Source organism: Lonchura striata, chromosome 9 (assembly GCF_050655825.1).
Source record: "Lonchura striata isolate lonStrDom1 chromosome 9, ASM5065582v1, whole genome shotgun sequence".
Lineage (NCBI taxonomy): Eukaryota > Metazoa > Chordata > Aves > Passeriformes > Estrildidae > Lonchura > Lonchura striata.
Genome location: NC_140711.1, coordinates 4,186,074 through 4,196,515, shown reverse-complemented (window position 1 = coordinate 4,196,515; position 10,442 = coordinate 4,186,074). Strand labels below are relative to the sequence as shown.

The 10,442-nt window shown below is 48.7% G+C and overlaps 1 long non-coding RNA gene across 1 annotated transcript; it reads right to left on the bottom strand.

Annotated features, from left to right (window-relative positions):
• Positions 1–5,168: 5,168 nt before the first annotated feature.
• LOC144246784 (uncharacterized) lies at positions 5,169–10,143 on the bottom strand. Its single transcript, XR_013340487.2, has 3 exons — positions 9,140–10,143; positions 7,859–7,905; positions 5,169–7,463 (listed from the first exon to the last, which is right to left on the bottom strand). It is a non-coding gene; the product is annotated as an uncharacterized LOC144246784 (long non-coding RNA).
• Positions 10,144–10,442: the final 299 nt, after the last annotated feature.

Sequence of the window (10,442 nt, the reverse complement as noted above, 5' to 3'; positions counted from 1 at the left end):
GGACAGATCTAGGTGCAATGGAAATACAGCACAGACTGTAAGCAGAGACACACAAACCAAACACAACATCTCATCAGGAGCAGAGAGTCCACAGAGTGCCACAGGCTTCACTGCAGCTCCACAGACATTCCAATAGTTTCAGAGGAAGGTCTCCCATCCTCACCCTGAAAATTACACACAGTGAGGTGAAACACTTCAGTGCCATAACCTTCTACTGCTGCCACTGCAGCCTCTGTCAGGAAGGCCTGCTTGAAGCATGAAAGTCATAGGAGTGCTCCAAGACAGATGAAGAGCTCACATGGCCAGTGAGCAGGCAATTCAGTTCCCACAGGCCATGGCAGGAGAATAAACACTGTGTGCAATACCCAGCAAGGAGGGGTAATGAGCTACTGCTTAACACTCATGGCCAGGAATTGCAGCTGTTTCTCACTTTTTGCCTTTGCAAAGACTCGGCTCTGAAGGGCTCTGAAGGACTTGGGCTCAGAGACCACGAGACCAAAAGGAGGAGTCATGTGAAAACAAGTTGCAGAAACACTGATGTTAATGAGCAGAAAACCTGAGAAGGAGAGGGCTGTGAGATGCAGCCACAAAGGTATCCTGGAAAAGTCAAACTCTCCCATTTTATTTTGCAGCCTTGTGTACACTCAACATTAGAACCTTCTCTGCTTCTGAGGATGAACTTTGCCCACGTTCACTGATGGGTAGTTTGCTCTGCCATTCAGGACTTCTCTAAAATAGCCTTTGCACATAAAGAATTCTTCTGGCATGACCTTAGCACCATCTCCAAACCAGTGACCCGGGTTGGCACCACTGGAAATAGCCAAGCAATTGCTCTGTAGCTGTCCAATAGATTCCCAAGATAATCCCCATCCCCATCTCCCAAGGGGTGGAAGATGATAATTTCCAGTGACATTTTTGGCCAAGCACTAAACAGCCACAGGAAAGAAAGTCTGCTCATCCCTGTGCTTACCCCTTACCTTTCCAGAGCTGTCCCTCAAGTCACTGTCACTCATAAAACCAGGACTGGTGGGATGATCCATCTCCTTGGCCTGGCTCAGTGGAAGGCCTGGTAATGGAAGCAAAGGTTCATGTAAATCTCTGGCACACTTCAAGCCCCCAAAAACATAATTGTGTGCAACAGGCAAGACAGATTCCAGACTGCAGAGCTTCCATAAAACACAGAGATTGGGATTGAAAGCAGCAAGGTACATATGCCTAGAGTGTGATGGAAGCTTCCAACTTGAAAGCATTGGCTGACCCAGATGTACCTGAGACTGCATTTTGTCTGGCACAATTCCACGTATCAGGGATCAGGCAAGGCAGGGAGGGAGGACAAGGCAGAAGGCATCTCCTCCCCCAGCCTCAGCCTAACACTCTGACACAGGCAGAGCGAGCTGGGGAAGAGATTTCCAAAGGACTTTCTGTCCTGGGAGGTTTCCCGATTTCTGCCAGTGCAAAACCAGGCAATGTCCATGAACCTCCTTTACCCCTCAAAGGGTTCAGCTCAGAAACTGCCCCAGGGAAAAGTATTCTGCTTCAAGGGCAGGAGGAAGGAGTGGGAACATTTGTCATTTCATGCTAAATGCCTTCCTTTGCTCTACTAATTTTGACTCTAGAAAGGATGCAGGGAGATAAAAGCCATGTGCAGCATATAGAGGAATGTTTTCTTTTCCTGCAGTGCATTTCCAGGGCCCCAAGTTACCATTCCATCTCCTGCCATTGAACACCTCACACTGGAGGAATTTTCACTGCACCACCAGAGAACACTCCCAGTGACTGGGCTTTGGGAGAGTCCACTGAGCCCATCAAGGAATTGAAAGAAATTTTAAGGAATGTTCAAACGAACGGATTTGAAGCAAGTTTTCCAAATGCCACCTCTGAATCAAGGTTCCAATGATCATTTTAGGACAGACATGCCCTGTACCTACCTGCATGGTCAGAGCTCTTCTCTTGGCTACAGATGCTGGGTTTTGGCCTGGAGAAAATGGAGGACAAAGGAACAAATGAGGAGGTAGAAAGAGAAGGGAGGGAATGAGGGTGCCATGAAAGGAGGCAAACCTTCTTAGCATGGTCACTGATGAAAGAGGAAAGGCAACACATAAAGATGCACAGCAAGATACAAAGCTGATTAATTGTCCTTAAGCTTTCAGTTGCTGTTGTCACATAGAACTGGCCAAGCTCTGGTGAAATAATAGCCAAGCCCTGACTCCTCTTCCCCACCACCAACTCTGCTCTGGGGCCATCAGTGTTGGGTTTGACATTGTGCTGGACCTTCATAGATGGGCAAAATGCTGAATACAGAGGGGTCTGCCTAAATACATGGGACACTTTGGAAAGTCACTGCATGAGATGACAAGGGCGAGGTGAACCACACCCTGGAGCAGCAGACACCTTGGCTTACCTCATCTCCTGGGACTCCTGGAAATCCAGTTGGAGAGGGCTTTGCACCGACCCTGAAGCACTGCCAACAGGGAGACTTCCTGCCTTGCGTATTGGGGGGATCAAAGGTGGTCTCAGTGACCTCTTCTTCAAATCCCCTTCATTGGAATTCACCAAGGTTGCCTGGAAAGATTAGAACACAGTGCTCAGATCAAGCATCCAGCCTTGCCCTGATTCACAGCCCAAGACATTTAGATATGTTTTCAACTGGCACACGGAAGGAAACAACAGTCAAACTCATGGAGCAGCTTGGCCCAGGATGGGAAATGCAAAGGGAACTGCTGAGGCAGAGACCATGTCACACATTTGACACCTCTCTCCTCACACTCATTTCTCTGCAAGTGGGGCTACATTTAAAGATGGCATGCAGATGTGTGACATCAAGATGTTCTGAGACTTAGAGAGAGTCCACAAATACATGTAGGATACTAAATGGAGAAGGATTTCTCTTCCAGAGTGGACAACTTCAGCGGCTCTGACTGCTAGTTGGTGTTTTCTCCACCATAACACAGAGGAGGAACCACGACACAGCCCAGAAGCCATTCTAAGACCTCTCCTGTTACTGACACATGCTGAGGACACGAAGCCTGCACTTCACACCCACTGCAAAGGCAGCCTGAAGTGCAGGGTCCAGCAGAGCTCTTCCATGGCTCAGCTGCTTCCCTGGTCTCACACCACAGGAAAAGGTCTCCAAGCTCTGCCTACAGCACTTTAACAGGAAATCTACCATACAAGACTTATCTTGGCCTCCTTACCTTACAACTTATTCCGTCTGAGCTCAGCTCCAGGCTCTTTCTTCTGATATCATTGTAGGCTGTGCAAATTTGGCTTTTCTCCTTCTCTTCATTATACATTTTGCTTCTCTTGATGGAAGAAGAGCTCTCGGGGATGGGTGGCAAGGGCTTGGAGGGAAGGAGTGACATCAGATGTTTCTGGGGAAGGTTCTTGGCAATAGTGTAGCCAGTTGGGGCTGCAATGTGGAGACACAAAATTTAACAGAGACCACAATGTAAATCGAAAGGATCTGAAGCTCCATGGCACACATTTCCTGGAATCTTCTAAAGAGCTGCACAGGGAAGCATGCTGCTGCTGGCAGCCCCTTGAAGCAGGCCCAGGGAAAACCCTGACCCGCTTCCACAGGGCTGCCACAGGAACAGCCTGGCCTCTGGGCTGTCCTGGGACAGCAGGGAGCCCAGAGCCCTGTGCTTTCCAGGAATGGCTCAGCTGCACATGCACCCTCCTGCTCCTCTCCCTGCCCCACAGCTGAGCAGCCCTACAGCTCCAGGGGCACTGGCAGAGCACAGCTGATTGCAGGGGCACATGCAGGGCACAGCTGTTCCCTGGCAATGTGCACAGGCTCTCTGGGCTGCCACAAGAGCCTTCCTCCCACCAGAGAGAGCTCAGCTCCCCCTCACCTCTGTGTGAGGCTGAGCCATGCTCTCAAGGGAAGAAGGGTTTTGGGTGAACTCCCACCTTTACAATCAATCCATCCAAGGCTTGATGGGGCACCCAAGGGGATTTTTAATTAATCAGGAGATCACTCTCTTTTTATTTTTCATGCAACTAGCATCACTACAATTCCTGTGAACTGCATGGAGCTGGTGAGCCAGGAAAGAAAGCTTCTACAACTTTGCTTATGTGCTGCTCCTTGCCAATCTACTACATTGACATCCCTTTCCTTCTAAACTCTTGGCAATCCACCTGGTCAACAGAATTTGGCAATTACACCTAGGAAGTAATTGCTTTCCCAACCACTTGTCATGGCCCTTGTTTCTCTAACTCCTGCTCAGTTCTGGGTTGGGTTTGGTTGGTTTCTTTTACTTCTCCTCACAACAAATGAAGTGCCGGCTCATGAACCATGGCACTCCTTGTTAGAAGAAGCTTTGCAATCCACATTACATGTCCCCAGCATTCAAGGAGTCTGTATCTGCAGGGGAAAAACTGGCCATGAAATTGTAAATTGCCACATTTGACGTGCTTCATTGCTCCATGGGATTTTTCCCTGCTTTCTTTCCTGCAGAGACACCCAAAAGCAGCATAAAAAATGACCTGCCTCAAAATATTTCTGATCTTGGCTAATTCTGACAATTCCAAATTTCCTTAATGGAAATTGCAGAGGGCAGGTCATTCTGAAATACTCTCCAACGGAGTTTTTAGAGCTAAAAGAACTAATTCTTTACATGGTTTCACAGAGGATAAAATCATGTGTCATCCTAGCAGGAAGAGAAGAATACCCGCCATAAAATGGGATTTCCTTCCCTCTCTCAAATGGTAAGGTCATTAATAAAACATGGGCAGGTAAGGAATAATGAGATAGCAAATTTCAAGTCCAGAATTAATCCACAAAAAAAATGTCACCTTATTTAGTTGGTAATACTTCTCAATAGCTGCTGCTCCAAGGCATTCCAGCTTCAAATCAGCAATTGAGGAGTCATTCCAAAGAATTTGACAGAAACCAGGATTTGGCACAACTAACCCTGAGCAAAGGGACCACGGTATCGGATCCCTTTTTCTGCACCAGCAGAATTATTTCTTCAAGTCTCACCTCCCCTATCTTTGCACACCCAGAGAGGGTAAAGGAACAACAAGTGTGTCATGGAAGCTTTCAACTTGAAAGCATTGGCTGACCCAGATGTACCTGAGACTGCATTTTGTCTGGCACAATTCCACGTATCAGGGATCAGGCAAGGCAGGGAGGGAGGACAAGGCAGAAGGCATCTCCTCCCCCAGCCTCAGCCTGACACTCTGACACAGGCAGAGAGAGCTGGGGAAGAGATTTCCAAAGGACTTTCTGTCCTGGGAGGTTTCCCGATTTCTGCCAGTGCAAAACCAGGCAATGTCCATGAACCTCCTTTACCCCTCAAAGGGTTCAGCTCAGAAACTGCCCCAGGGAAAGGTATTCTGCTTCAAGGGCAGGAGGAAGGAGTGGGAACATTTGTCATTTGATGCTAAATGCCTTCCTTTGCTCTACTAATTTTGACTCTAGAAAGGATGCAGGGAGATAAAAGCCATGTGCAGCATGGAGAGGCATGTTTCGTTTTCCTGCACTGCATATCCAGGGTTCCAAGGTACCATTCCAGCTCCTGCCATTCAACACTTCACACTGGAAGAATTTCCATTGCACCACCAGAGAACACTCCCAGTGACTGGGCTTTGGGAGAGTCCACTGAGCCCATCAAGGAATTGAAAGAAATTTTAAGGAAAGTTCAAACGAATGGGTTTGAAGCAAGTTTTCCAAATGTCACCTCTGAGTCAAGGTTCCAATGGTCATTTTAGGACAGACATGCCCTGTACCTACCTGCATGGTCAGAGCTCTTGTCTTGGCTACCACTGCTGGGTCTTGGCCTGGAGAAAATGGAGGACAAAGGAACAAATGAGGAGGTAGAAAGAGAAGGGAGGGAATGAGTGTGCCATGAAAGGAGGCAAACCTTCCTAGCATGGTTAATGATTAAGGAGGAAAGGCAAAACATAACGATGCGCAAAAACATGCAAAGCTGATTAATTGTCCTTAAGCTTTCCCTTGCTGGAGTAATACAGAATTGGCCAAGCTCTGGGTGAAATAATAGCCAAGCCCAGCAGAGGGACTGTCCTGCGGTGCTTTGAAGCCCTGCCTCCTCTTCCCCACCACCACCCCTGCTCTTGGGCAATTGGTGTTGGCTTTGACATCGTGCCGGCCCTTCATAGGTGGGCAAAATGCTGAATACACAGAGGTTTGCCTAAATACATGGGACACTTCAGAAAATCACTGCATAAAATCAGAAGAGTGAAGGGAACAACACCCTGTAGCAGCAGACACCTTGGCTTACCTCATCTCCTGGGACTCTTGGAAATCAAGCTGGACAGAGCTTTGCACTGACCCTGCAGCACTGCCAATAGGGAGACTTCCTGTCTTGGGTATTGGGGGGATCAAAGGTGGTCTCAGTGACCCCTTCTTCATTTCTCCCCCATGGGAATACAGCAAGGAAGCCTGGAAAGAATAGAGCACAGTGTTCAGATCAAGCATCCAGCTTTCCCCCATTCATGCCTCAAGACATTTAGCCATGCTATTAGGTGGCACCTGCAGGAAAAGACAAGTCAGACTGATGGGGCAACTTGCCCCAGGATGGGGAATGCAAAGGGAACTGGTGAGGGAGAGACCACGTCACACATTTGACACCTCTCTCCTCACGCTCACTGAGTCTGCAAGTGTGGCTACATTCCCAGGTGGCATCCACGTGTGGCATCCAGAAGTTCTGGGTGCCACTGGCTCCTCTGGCATTTTTGGATGGCACAGGAAGGGGTTTAGATCACTGTTCTCTCCCTGCTCCTAAAGGTACCTAACAGGCAGGGCTGATCTGCAGCCCAGTCCCCACAAAGCCATTCTGCAGGATGTCAAACCCTGCTTTTCTCAAGCCCCTCTTTGCTTCTGCTGCTGCCCTTCCCTCCTGCAGTTCCTCCACAGCCTTTGAGCCCAGATGCTGCTGAGCTCTCAGGATGCTCGCTGCTCTCCAGCTCCCACACTTCCATTATCTCAGGCTCACTGGCATTTAGAAAGTTCAGCAGAGCTCCCTGTCCTGCAGCTCTCTGCAAGGTCTCAGCCTGCCCAAGTTCTTCCAGGCCCCCATGCCGTGGCCAGGAAGGGAGGTGGAGGCAGCGAGGGCAGACTCACACCCATCCTTAGCATCCCATCATTTCTGGCCCAGCTAAAGAGCCAAATCAGGAGCTGTCCAAACCTCAGCAAAAGGGTCAGTTCCTGTCTGGGAAAAGGTCTCAGAGCCCTGCCAACAGCACAGAAACTGAAAATTTACTACACAGGACTTAGCTTGGTCTCCTTACCTTATGTCCTTTCCCATCTGAAGTCAGTCCCTGTTGTTTTCTACTCTCCTGATCAGAGCTACTGATGTTTTTCCCCTTCTCCTGCTCTCCACTGCAAACCTGGCTTGGCTTGGTCGAAGGAGAGCTCTTCGGGATGGGAAGCTTGGAGGGAAGGAGCATCAAGGGACTTGCCGCGGAAAACCTCTTGGCAAGTGAGTAGCCAGTCAGGCCTGCAAAGTGGAGACACAAAATATACAGAGGCCACAATGCAAACCTAAACCATTTGAAACTCCAGATTTCATGGCACACATTTCCTGGAATCTTCTAAACAGCATGGAGAGGAACGTTTCCTTTTCATGTTTCCTTTTCCTGCACTGCATTTCCAGGGCCCCAAGTTACCATTCCATCTCCTGCCACTCAACACTTCACACTGGCAGAATTTTCACTGCACCACCAGAGAACCCTCCTAAAGACTGGGCTTTGAGAGAGTCCACTGAGCCCATCAAGGAATTGAAAGGAATTTTAAGGAAAGTTCAAATGAATGGGTTTGAACCAAGCTTTCCAAATGTCACCTCATAGTCCAGATTCTAGTGGTCATTTTAGGACAGACATGCCCTGTACCTACCTGCATGGTCAGAGCTCTTGTCTTGGCTACGGCTGCTGGGTCTTGGCCTGGAGGAAATGGAGGACAAAGGAACAAATGAGGAGGTAGAAAGAGAAGGGAGGGAATGAGGGTGCCATGAAAGGAGGCACCCTTTCTCAGCATGGTCACTGAAGGAGGAAATCTAACACATAAAGATGCACAACAAGATGCAAAGCTGATTAATTGTCCTTAAGCTTTCAGTTGCTCTTGTCACTCAGAGCTGGTCAAGCTCTGGCTGAAACACAACACTCATTCTTCAGCTTGCATCAGAACTGCCCAATTCTGCTCTCTCTCCTTTTGGACCCACGTGGCTCCTACAGCCTCTCTGAAGCAGCCACAGCTGCTGAGCTGACACAGGAGTCTGTATGCAGGGCAGCGACTTTTGTACTGCTTCCAGAGCTTGACTTTGCCTGCTTGTGCTATCCCAGTGACAGCCTTGTGCTACACGTGGTGAGAGCACTGCTGTCTTCCGAGAATGATATTACACCTCCTGGCTCTTTCCAGAACAAAAAAGCTCTTTTTAACTCAGCTGCTATGCAAGGACACTCAGATTGCACTTTAAAAGCCCTACCAAAGATTTTCAATTGGAATGATAATTCTGTGATTCCCTATTTATTATTATTACTCAGATAAGCTGGACAGCTACATATTCTCAAACATATCCAAGCCAATATCTTTCCATCAGGTGAAGTCCTATAACTCTTCTTTAGCACCTTTCCGTCTTTGACATTAAGCCCAGAACAGAATATTAAACATAAAACAGATTTTAAATCTAAACCCTAAAACTTATCTAGGATTTCATTTCACAGTGGAGGCCGAGAAACAGAGAAATGACACCTGAAGTTTACAGAAGCAGTACCTGAATTTGCAGACACCTCTCCAGTAGCCAATACTTGCCCAAGCCTATTCTCATGGGAGGAGAATGTAACACTCACAGATCACAACATTCAAAGGCCTGCAGGATCTAGACCCATGCAAAACACTTCCAAAAGGCAGCACAAACATTACAGAGGGAATCTGTAGCCAAGCCCAGTAGAGGGACTGTCCTGCGGTGCTTTGAAGCCCTGCCTCCTCTTCCCCACCACCACCTCTGCTCTGGGGCCATTGGTGTTGGGTTTGACATTGTGCTGGCCCTTCATAGGTGGGCAAAATGCTGAATAGAGAGGGGTCTGCCTAAATACATGGGACACTTTGGAAAATCATTTCCTAAAATGAAAAGGGAGATGTGAACAGCACCCTGGAGCAGCAGACACCTTGGCTTACCTCATCTCCTGGGACTCCTGGAAATCCATCTGGACAGAGTTTCGCAGAGACCCTGCAGCACTGCCAACAGGGAGACTTCCTGTCTTGGGTATTGGGGGGATCAAAGGTGGTCCCAGTGACCTCTTCTTCAAACCCCCTTCAGTGGAATTCACCAAGGTTGCCTGGAAAGATTAGAGCACAGTGTTCAGATCAAGCATCCAGCCTTGACCTGATTCATGCTCCAAGACATTTAGATATGTTTTCAACTGGCACATGGAAGGAAACAACAGTCAAACTCATGGAGCAGCTTGGCCCAGGATGGGAAATGCAATGCAACTGGTGAGGGAGAGACCACGTCACACATTTGACACCTCTCTCCTCACATTCACTCCTCTGCAAGAGTGGCCGCATTCCAAGCAGGCATCCACACGTTTGACATCTGAGACTTAGAGAGAGTCCACAAATACATGTAGGATACTAAATGGAGAAGGATTTCTCTTCCAGAGTGGACAACTTCAGCGGCTCTGACTGCTAGTTGGTGTTTTCTCCACCATAACACAGAGGAGGAACCACGACACAGCCCAGAAGCCATTCCTAGACCTCTCCTGTTACTGATGCATGGTGAGAACACAAAGCCTCCACTTTACACCCACTGCAAAGGCAGCCTGAAGTGCAGTGTCCAGCTGAGATCTTCCTTGACTCAGCTGCTTCCCTGGGCTCACACCACAGGAAAAGGTCTCCAAGCTCTGCCTACAGCACTTTAACAGGAAATCTACCATACAAGACTTATCTTGGCCTCCTTACCTTACACCTTATTCCGTCTGAGCTCAGCTCCTGGCTCTTTCTTCTGATATCTGTGTAGCCAGTGCTTGTCAATCTTTTCTCCTTCTCTTCATTATACATCTTGCTTGGCTTGATGGAAGAAGAGCTCTCGGGAATGGGTGGCAAAGGCTTGGAGGCAAGGAGTGGAGCGGGACTTGCCAGGGAAAACCTCTTGCCAATAGGGTGTCCAGTCAGGCCTGAAAAGTGGAGACACAAAATATAACACAGGCTGCAATGCAAGCCTAAAGTATCTGGAGCTCCAGTTTCATGGGACAGATTTCCTGGAATCTTCTAAAGAGCTGCACAGGGAAGCATGCTGCTGCTGGCAGCCCCTTGAAGCAGGCCCGGGGAAAACCCTGACCTGCTTCCACAGGGCTGCCACAGGAACAGCCTGGCCTCTGGGCTGTCCTGGGACAGCAGGGAGCCCAGAGCCCTGTGCTTTCCAGGAATGGCTCAGCTGCACATGCACCCTCCTGCTCCTCTCCTGTCTGCTTCCACAGAG